Source organism: Vicia villosa, unplaced genomic scaffold, assembly GCF_029867415.1.
Source record: "Vicia villosa cultivar HV-30 ecotype Madison, WI unplaced genomic scaffold, Vvil1.0 ctg.001792F_1_1, whole genome shotgun sequence".
In the NCBI taxonomy this organism is placed as follows: Eukaryota; Viridiplantae; Streptophyta; class Magnoliopsida; order Fabales; family Fabaceae; genus Vicia; species Vicia villosa.
The window spans coordinates 449,051-458,451 of NW_026705729.1; positions in this window are offsets into that span (position 1 = coordinate 449,051).

Sequence of the window (9,401 nt, forward strand, 5' to 3'; positions counted from 1 at the left end):
TGAATACTGGAAAGACAAACTGGAAAGTTACTTTCTTGGTCTAGATGGTGAACTTTGGGATCTTCTAATGGATGGTTACTAACATCCGGTGAAAGCTAGTGGCGTAAGGCTTACCAGACAAGAGATGGATGATGATCAGAAGAAGCATTTCAAGAATCATCATAAATGTAGGACTGTTTTGCTGAATGCTATCTCTCATGCTGAGTATGAGAAGATATCTAACAGGGAAACGACCTATGATATATATGAGTCATTGAAAATGACCCATGAAGGAAATACTCAAGTCAAAGATACTAAAGCTCTTGCTCTAATCCACAAATATGAAGCCTTCAAGATGGAGGATGATGAAAACATTGAGAAGATGTTCTCAAGATTTCAAACGCTAACTGCTGGATTGAGAGTTCTGGATAAAGGCTACACCAAGGCTGATCATGTAAAGAAGATCATCAGAAGCTTACCCAGAAGATGGGGTCCAATGGTGACTGCATTCAAGATTGCCAAGAATCTTAATGAAGTTTCTTTGGAAGAGCTTATCAGTGCCTTGAGAAGCCATGAAATAGAGCTGGATGCAAACGAGCCTCAAAAGAAAGGTAAGTCTATTGCATTAAAATCAAATTTTAAAAAATGCACTAACGCTTTTCAGGCCAAAGAAGAAGATCCTGAAGAATCAGAATCAGAAGAAGAAGATGAACTGTCCATGATCTCCACAAGGGTAAACCAACTCTGGAAGAGCAAGCAAAGGAAGTTCAGAGGCTTCAGAAGTTCAAAGAGATTTGAACGTGGAGAATCTTCTGGTGACAGAAGATCTAACAGGAAGAAGGCTGTCTGCTATGAGTGCAATGAGCCTGGACACTTCAAGAATGAATGTCCAAAACTTCAGAAGGGGAATCCCAAGAAGAAGTTTCATAAGAAGAAAGGTCTTATGGCAACATGGGATGATTCTGAATCAGAATCAGAATCAGACTCTGAAGGAGAGCAAGCTAACTTTGCGCTGATGGCGACAGAAGATGATGGATCAGAATCTACATCAGAATCAGATTCTGAAGAGGTATTTTCTGAACTATCTAGAGAAGAGTTAGTTTCCAGTTTAACTGAACTTCTGGAACTCAAGGCTCATCTTAGTATCAAATACAAAAAGCTAAGAAAGCAATTTGAATTTGAAACTAAGAAGCTGGAATTGGAAAATTCTGAACTGAAGGGAATTTTTTTAAAATTATCCAAAATTAGTGGATCCCCTTCTGAATAAGAAAAAATCATTCCTAGCATGAATCATATTCTGAAAGAATATGACTTGAGTTTTAGGAAGTTTCTATCTAGAAGTATTGGCAGAAGTCAACTTGCTTCTATGATATATGCTGTATCTGGAAACAATAGAGTCGGCATTGGTTATGGGGGTGAAACTCCATACAAGCTTAATTCTGTGGATGATATGAAAATATCATATAAGCCTCTGTATAACCAATTTAAATTTGGCCACTCCCATGATATTAGGCACACATCACATGCTCAAAGCTTTCACATAACACACACAAAGAAGCATGTGACACAACCTAAGAAATATCATGGAACTCCGAATAAGAATTATCATGTTGTTCCTCCTATTTCTTATAATGCTAAACCCAAGTTCAATCAGAACTTGAGGAGAACTAACAAGAAAGGACCCAAGAAAATGTGGGTACCTAAGGAAAAGGTTATTCCTATTACAGATATCCCCGGCTGCAAAGAAGTCAAAGCACAACATGTCATGGTACCTGGACTCAGGATGCTCCCGACACATGACAGGAAGAAGGTCTATGTTCAAAGACCTGGTGCTTAAATCTGCTGGAGAAGTTAAGTTTGGAGGAGATCATAAGGGCAAGATTATTGGCTCTGGAACCATCTGTATGGGTAACTTCCTTCCATATCTAATGTTCTTCTAGTAGATGGATTAGTTCATAACTTGTTGTCCATAAGTCAATTAAGTGACAATGGTTATGACATAATCTTTAATCAAAAGTCTTGCAAGGCTGTAAGTCAGAAGGATGGCTCAATCCTATTTACAGGCAAGAGAAAGAATAACATTTATAAGACAGATCTTCAAGATCTTAAGGATCATAAGGTAACTTGTCTTATGTCTGTTTCTGAAGAGCAGTGGGTCTGGCATAGAAGATTAAGACATGCTAGTTTGAGAAATATTTCTCAGATTAACAAACTAAATCTTGTCAGAGGACTCCCTAATCTGAAATTCAAATCAGATGCTCTTTGTGAAGCATGTCAGAAGGGCAAGTTCTCCAAACCTGCATTCAAGTCTAAGAATGTTGTTTCTTCCTCAAGGCCGTTAGATTTCTTGCACATTGATCTGTTTGGCCCAGTCAAAACAGCATCTGTTAGAGGGAATAAATATGCATTAGTCATCGTAGATGATTATAGCCGCTGGACATGGGTAAAGTTCTTAAGACACAAGGATGAGTCTCATTCAGTGTTCTTTGAATTCTGCACTCAGATCCAAACTGAGAAAGAGTGCAAAATCATAAAGGTCAGAAGTGATCATGGTGGTGAATTTGAGAACAGATTCTTTGAGGAGTTCTTCAAAGAAAATGGTATTGCCCATGATTTCTCTTGTCCTAGAACTCCACAACAAAATGGAGTTGTAGAACGAAAGAATAGGACTCTGCAAGAAATGGCCAGAACCATGATCAATGAAACCAATATGGCTAAGCATTTCTGGGCAGAAGCAATAAACACTGCATGTTATATTCAGAATAGAATCTCTATAAGACCTATTCTAAATAAGACTCCCTATGAATTGTGGAAGAACAGAAAGCCCAACATTTCATATTTTCATCCTTTTGGATGTGTCTGTTTTATTCTGAATACTAAAGATCATCTTGGTAAGTTTGATTCTAAAGCACAAAAGTGTTTCCTTATTGAATATTCTGAATGCTCTAAAGGCTACAGAGTATACAATACTGAAACATTGATTGTAGAAGAATCAATCAACATCAGGTTTGATGATAAGCTTGGTCTTGAAAAACCAAAGCAGCGTGAGAATTTTGCAGATATAGATATTGTCATATCAGAAGCTGTAGAACCAAGAAGCAAAGCGGCAGAAGCTGGAAGTCTCAGAAGCAATGGATTAGAAGATCAAGTTGCTGCTTCTTTAGAGGATCTGAGTATCTCTGAAGAGCCAACAGTTAGAAGAACACCCAGACTTGCATCAGCTCATTCAGAAGATGTGATCCCTGGGAAGAAAGAAGATCCCATCAGAACAAGGGCATTCCTTAAGAACAATGCAGATTGTCAATTAGGTCTTGTTTCTTTGATCGAGCCAACTTCTGTTGATCAAGCTCTAGAAGATCCAGACTGGATAAATGCCATGCAAGAAGAATTAAATCAGTTTACAAGGAATGATGTATGGGACTTGGTTCCTAGACCAAAAGGATTCAACATCATCGGTACGAAGTGGGTATTCAAAAACAAGCTAAGCGAGAAGGGAGAAGTGGTAAGAAACAAAGCCAGACTGGTTGCTCAGGGTTATAGTCAGCAAGAAGGGATTGATTACACAGAAACCTTTGCACTAGTGGCCAGGTTAGAATCTATTCGTCTATTAATTTCTTTTGCCACTCAACACAACATCACTCTTTATCAGATGGATGTCAAGAGTGCCTTCTTAAATGGTTATATAGATGAAGAAGTTTATGTCCATCAACCTCCTGGTTTTGAAGACTCCAAGTCTCCAAATCATGTTTTTAAATTAAAGAAATCATTATATGGATTGAAGCAAGCTCCTAGAGCTTGGTATGAACGTTTAAGTTCTTTCCTTCTGGAAAATGGTTTCACTAGAGGAAAAGTGGACACTACTCTTTTTTGTAAAACCTTTAAAAAGGATATTTTAATTTGTCAAATATATGTTGATGATATCATCTTTGGAACATCTAATGCTACACTTGGAAAGGAGTTTGCTGAGTCCATGCAGGGTGAATTTGAAATGAGCATGATGGGAGAACTCAAGTATTTCCTTGGGATTCAAATCAACCAAACTTCTGATGGAACCTATGTTCATCAAACGAAGTATGTGAAAGAACTTCTGAAGAAGTTTAATCTTTCTGAAATCAAAGAAGCCAAAACTCCTATGCATCCAGCATGTGTCCTAGGTAAGGATGAGGTAAGTAAGAAGGTAGATTAGAAGTTGTACAGAGGTATGATTGGATCTCTTCTATACCTAACTTCTTCTAGACCTGACATTCTCTTTAGTGTTTGTTTGTGTGCTAGATTCCAATCAGATCCGAGAGAATCTCATTTAACTGTTGTTAAGAGAATTCTGAGGTATCTGAAAGGTACTACTAATGTTGGTTTAGTCTACAGAAGATCCAAAGAATACAACTTAGTAGGATTTTGTGATGCTGACTATGCTGGAGATAGAATCGAAAGGAAGAGCACTTCTGGAAGTTGTCAATTTCTTGGAAGTCATCTGATCTCATGGTACAGCAAGAAGCAAGCTACTATTGCCCTCTCAACAACAGAAGTAGAATATGTTGCTACTGCTGGTTGTAGCACACAAATGCTCTGGATGAGAAGTCAGCTAGAAGATTATCAGATATATGAGAGTAACATTCATATCTTCTGTGATAATACTTCTGCTATTTGTTTATCTAAGAATCCTATCTTACATTCAAAAGCTAAACATATTGAGATTAAACATCATTTCATAAGGGACTATGTTCAAAAGGGTGTTATATCTTTAAACGTTGTGGATACAGACCATCAATGGGCTGATATCTTTATAAAACCCCTTGATGAAGATAGGTTTAAGTTCATTCTGAAGAATATCAGTATGGACTTGTGCCCAGAATGAGAAGATGAGAAGATCTTTGTATGAGTATCTTCTGAAATATGTTAAGACTAGGCAGCCATAAGAAGTTCTGATACTATTCAATTAGAATCTCTGATTCTGTTATCTCTAACGTTTCATTGTCTAAGTTGATTCAGAATATCTTTAAAAGTAAAACAACTGTAACTGGCTTTCCAAATGGTAAACACGTGTTCACTATTTCTGGACAAGCATGCGTGCAGTTGAGGGGACGCCTACTTAGGTAACTGTGCTAATCACTTCTTTTGTCATAATTATCTCTCCTCACGTCACGTAACATTAAATGTCATTCATTATTTCATTTTATTTCTTTTTCGTTTTATATTTCTTCAAACGTTTCATTTCCATCTTCTATTTCTCTCTCTCTCTCTCTCTCTCATTCTCTGCACTTCGCATAAAACCTAGTTTATTCATCTTCAACCTAGCATTCGCCATGAATCCTTCTTCAAGTTCCTCTCAACAAGCTTTCAACAGACAAGAGGTTACTCCACTGAAAACTTGCTCCATTCCTTCATCAGAAATGGATGTTCTGTGTGAGTCTCCGGTGGACGTTGATGACTTGGGCGCTTTTGGTTTCAAACCAGATGCGGAGTCTAAAGCTCAAGGGTGGTCGAACTATTTGAATAAGACGGTTGGAAGGGCTGATTGGTTCCAGGGTGAGAAACAAATCTCGGGGGTTGCCAACATTGATTTCAAGACGGATCTCTCAAGAGACTCAAGATTCCAAGAAGTCTCAAGTCAGATCTCTTCCTTGATGCTGTTATCAACATTTATCCAAAGGAAGAAGACTTTCTTGAGATATTGGATGAAGTTAAGCATCATGTACTTGACTTCTATGTTAAGGGAAAGCCCCGTTTGAGACATTAGCTCTCTTCATGTGAACTATTTTTCAGTTCCTCCTTGTATTCATGTATTCTCTTCCCGTAGAGCTTCTCGTCTGGACAGGCATGCAGAGTTTCAAGCTTTCATGGCTAGAAAAACTAAGAACAACGCAGGGATTCATGATATGTTAGCTAAGATTATGTCTAAGCTAGGGTTGTAGTCTTTGAGTCCTTGTAGTTTTCTTTGCTTGTTGCATATTTTTTTTCCTGCATACCTCTTTTGTAATCCTGGTTGTTTGATCAATGAAAAGTTATTCTGTTTCTTTCCTTTTTGTCGTTTTCTACATCTAAATCTTTTATATTCTTTATGATGTTATGACAAAAAGGGGGAGAAATGGTGATAAATGATCTGATTAATATTATCAGTTACTGGGAAGAAAGTCCCTACACCTCTAACAGAATTTGCAAGATTTGTGTTGTGTTTCTAAGTGTTTTGCAGGATTGAAGACAATCTCAAAGGCTCAACACCAGAAGAAAAATCATGAGGAATCATGAGGAGAAGCAATTCTAAAGAATCAAGCTTTTGGATTCTTGAAGAAATCTGAGTGCTATGAAGCTTCAGAATCAGAAGCAAGAAGCAAGAAGGAAGAATGCTATGATATTCTGATGATAGAATATTCCTTTCTTTCTAATGCTTTATATGTTCTGATGCATATTTTTATATGCTCTGAAATATTTTATGTGTGCTCTGACAAATTGATATATTTTATGAAACACATTATATATGATTAGATGCAGTCCATATGCTCTGATACATATTTTATGTTCTGATTCATTCATGCTGACTTTTGTCGTTTAGTTTGTTTTGTAACATTTCAGGATGTAGAGATGCTCTGATGATGCTCTGGTACATTCAACAATGTTCTGATACAATCAAGCATGAAGTGATGTAAGAAGAAATTCAAGCTCTGAAGCTATCTGAGGGAAGCAGAAATCAGAAGCTGTGAATGTTCTAAAGATCTAGGAAATTCAAGTTCTGAAGCTGTCCGATGGAAGCAGGAATCAGAAGCTGTGAATGTTCTGAAGATAAAAGAAATTCAAGTTCTGAAGCTGTCCGATGGAAGCAGAATTCAGAAGCTGTGAATGTTCTAAAGATCAAAGAAATTCAAGTTCTGAAGCTGTCCGATGGAAGCAGAAATCAGAAACTGTGAATGTTCTAAAGATCAAAGAAATTCAAGTTCTGAAGCTGTCCGATGGAAGCAGGAATCAGAAGCTGTGGATGTTCTGAGGATCTAAAGAAATTCAAGTTCTGAAGCTGTCATATGGAAGCAAGAGTCATAAGTCACGAATGTTCTTAAGATCAAGCATAAGTGAATGTCTCTACTGAAATACTCAGGGAAGTCTTTTATTTATAAAATTCTTCTAGTATTAATTTCAGGGGGAGATGATAAATCTCAGGGGGAGACATATTCACACATTGTCTATATGCTTATGCTATAGCTGTGTAATTTTCATTCGCCGTCTGTTCTTTTCTGATTGCAAATTCATATCATTTATGTATGTTTTTGTCATCATCAAAAAGGGGGAGATTGTTAGAACAAGATTTGTTCTGATCAATATTCTTAGTTTTGATGATAACAAGGATATGAATTTTGTGTAAGATAATGTGGTACTCTAATACACTGTAATTTCCCTTTTAGGAAATATATAAAGAGTATGCACAATTCAGCGCAAGAAGCACTGACTCAGAAGGTTCAGCATGCAACATCAGAACATGGTCTGGCAAGACATCAAAAGATGGTCAAAGCAGAATCAGAACATGGGTCTATGGAAGCATCAGAAGAACTTGAGTTCAGAAGCAGAAGCACTGAAGTTCTCATGGTATCACGCTCAGAAGCACTTCAAGGTCAGAAGACAAGAAGATGCTCTACACCAAGCTGTTTGACTCTGATGATATTCAAATGTTGTATACACAAACATCAGATCAGAAGCAAGTACAAGATGGCAGGCTACGCTGACTAACAAAAGGAACGTTAGAAGCTATTAAAGGCAACGTCAGTAGACACAGCGTAAACAAGGCTCGAGGTAGTTGACAAAAGAGTTAAACATTAAATGCAATGCTGTACGGAATACGCAAAGCATTAAATGCTCCCAACGGTCATCTTCTCAAGTGCCTATATATATGAAGTTATGATGAGAAGCAAGGTTAACGAACTTTGACTATACTGAAACGCTGCTCAAATCAAAAGCTCATAGACTTCATCTTCATCAAAGCTCACTACATTGCTGTTGTAATATATTAGTGAGATTAAGCTTAAACTTTAAGAGAAATATCACTGTTGTGATTATAGCTTTTCAGAAGCACTTGTAATACTCTTAATTGATTACATTAATTTGTAAGTAACCAGAGTGATCAGGTTTGATCAGGAAACTCTAGGAAGTCTTAGCTTGTGTCTAAGCAGTTGTAACTAGAGTGATCACGTGGTGGTCAGGATACTCTAGAAAGTCTTAGCTTGTGTCTAAGCAATTGTTCCTAGAGTGATCAGGTTGTGATCAGGATACTCTAGAAGACTTAGTCGTGGGCTAAGTGGAAAACTATTGTAATCTGTTGAGATTAGTGGATTAAATCCTCAGGTGAGGTAAATCACTCCAAGAGGGTGGACTGGAGTAGTTTAGTTAACAACGAACCAGGATAAAAATAAATGTGCAATTTGTTTTTATCGTTCAAGTTTTAAGACTACACTTATTCAAACCCCCCCTTTTCTAAGTGTTTTTCTATCCTTCAATACACGTATGAGGGACAATCTCCAGGGGCAATACGCGTATGATACGCAGCTGCCATGTCCCAAAGACCATGTGCTGGTGATTTGCGTATGAGAGAGGTCATACGCGTATGAGAAATTTTAAAGAGGATTTTGGTTCTAATGATACGCATATGTAGAAGCTCATACGCGTATGAGATTTTTTTGGGAAATTTTGACTCTGGTGAAATGCGTATGATACGCGTATGGTAAAGGGAGATACGTGTATAGGCTTGGTGATACACGTATGGTTGTTGTGTGTTAAAAATCCTGTTTTGTGATTTTCTTTGAAAGCTCAATGATGCGTAACTTTCGATCTGTAGGCCTGTTTTGTGTGCCGTTTGAGGATGACGAACCTTGTGATATGATCTTGTGTTATTGATGATGATTTGAATTGTATTGAATGATTGATAATATACATGTGAACATGCTTAATGATGATGATGATGATATAAGTATGTTGTGTATGTTGCATTCATTTCATAGTCTTTTGATGAAGGCTGAATTCCTAATGATGAGAGGATTTAGTGAAGGGCATAATTCCCATCGTGTGGAATTTTATGCTGGCAGGGCCGTATCTGGAAGATGTTAGATCGGTCGGTGGGTTATTCCCATTGATGATGTTTGGTACCACATGCATAGAGTCAGTTACATTCATATGCATGAATTGGATAATATGGTCGAATGTGCTTCATTATTATGATTGGTATTGTGTGTTTTGTGTGATGATGGATTATTTGAATATAAATGGATTGGGTGAATAATTTAACTATTGATGTATTGTTATTTATAATGCAATAATATTTGTTAATTGCGAATGAGACTCACCTTTACACTATATTTTTCAGATTGAGGATAGCGGCTTCAACTTGGTGAGGATTAGCTCATGAGTCAATGTGTTTATTTAGCGTCAGGTCATGCTCTAATAGA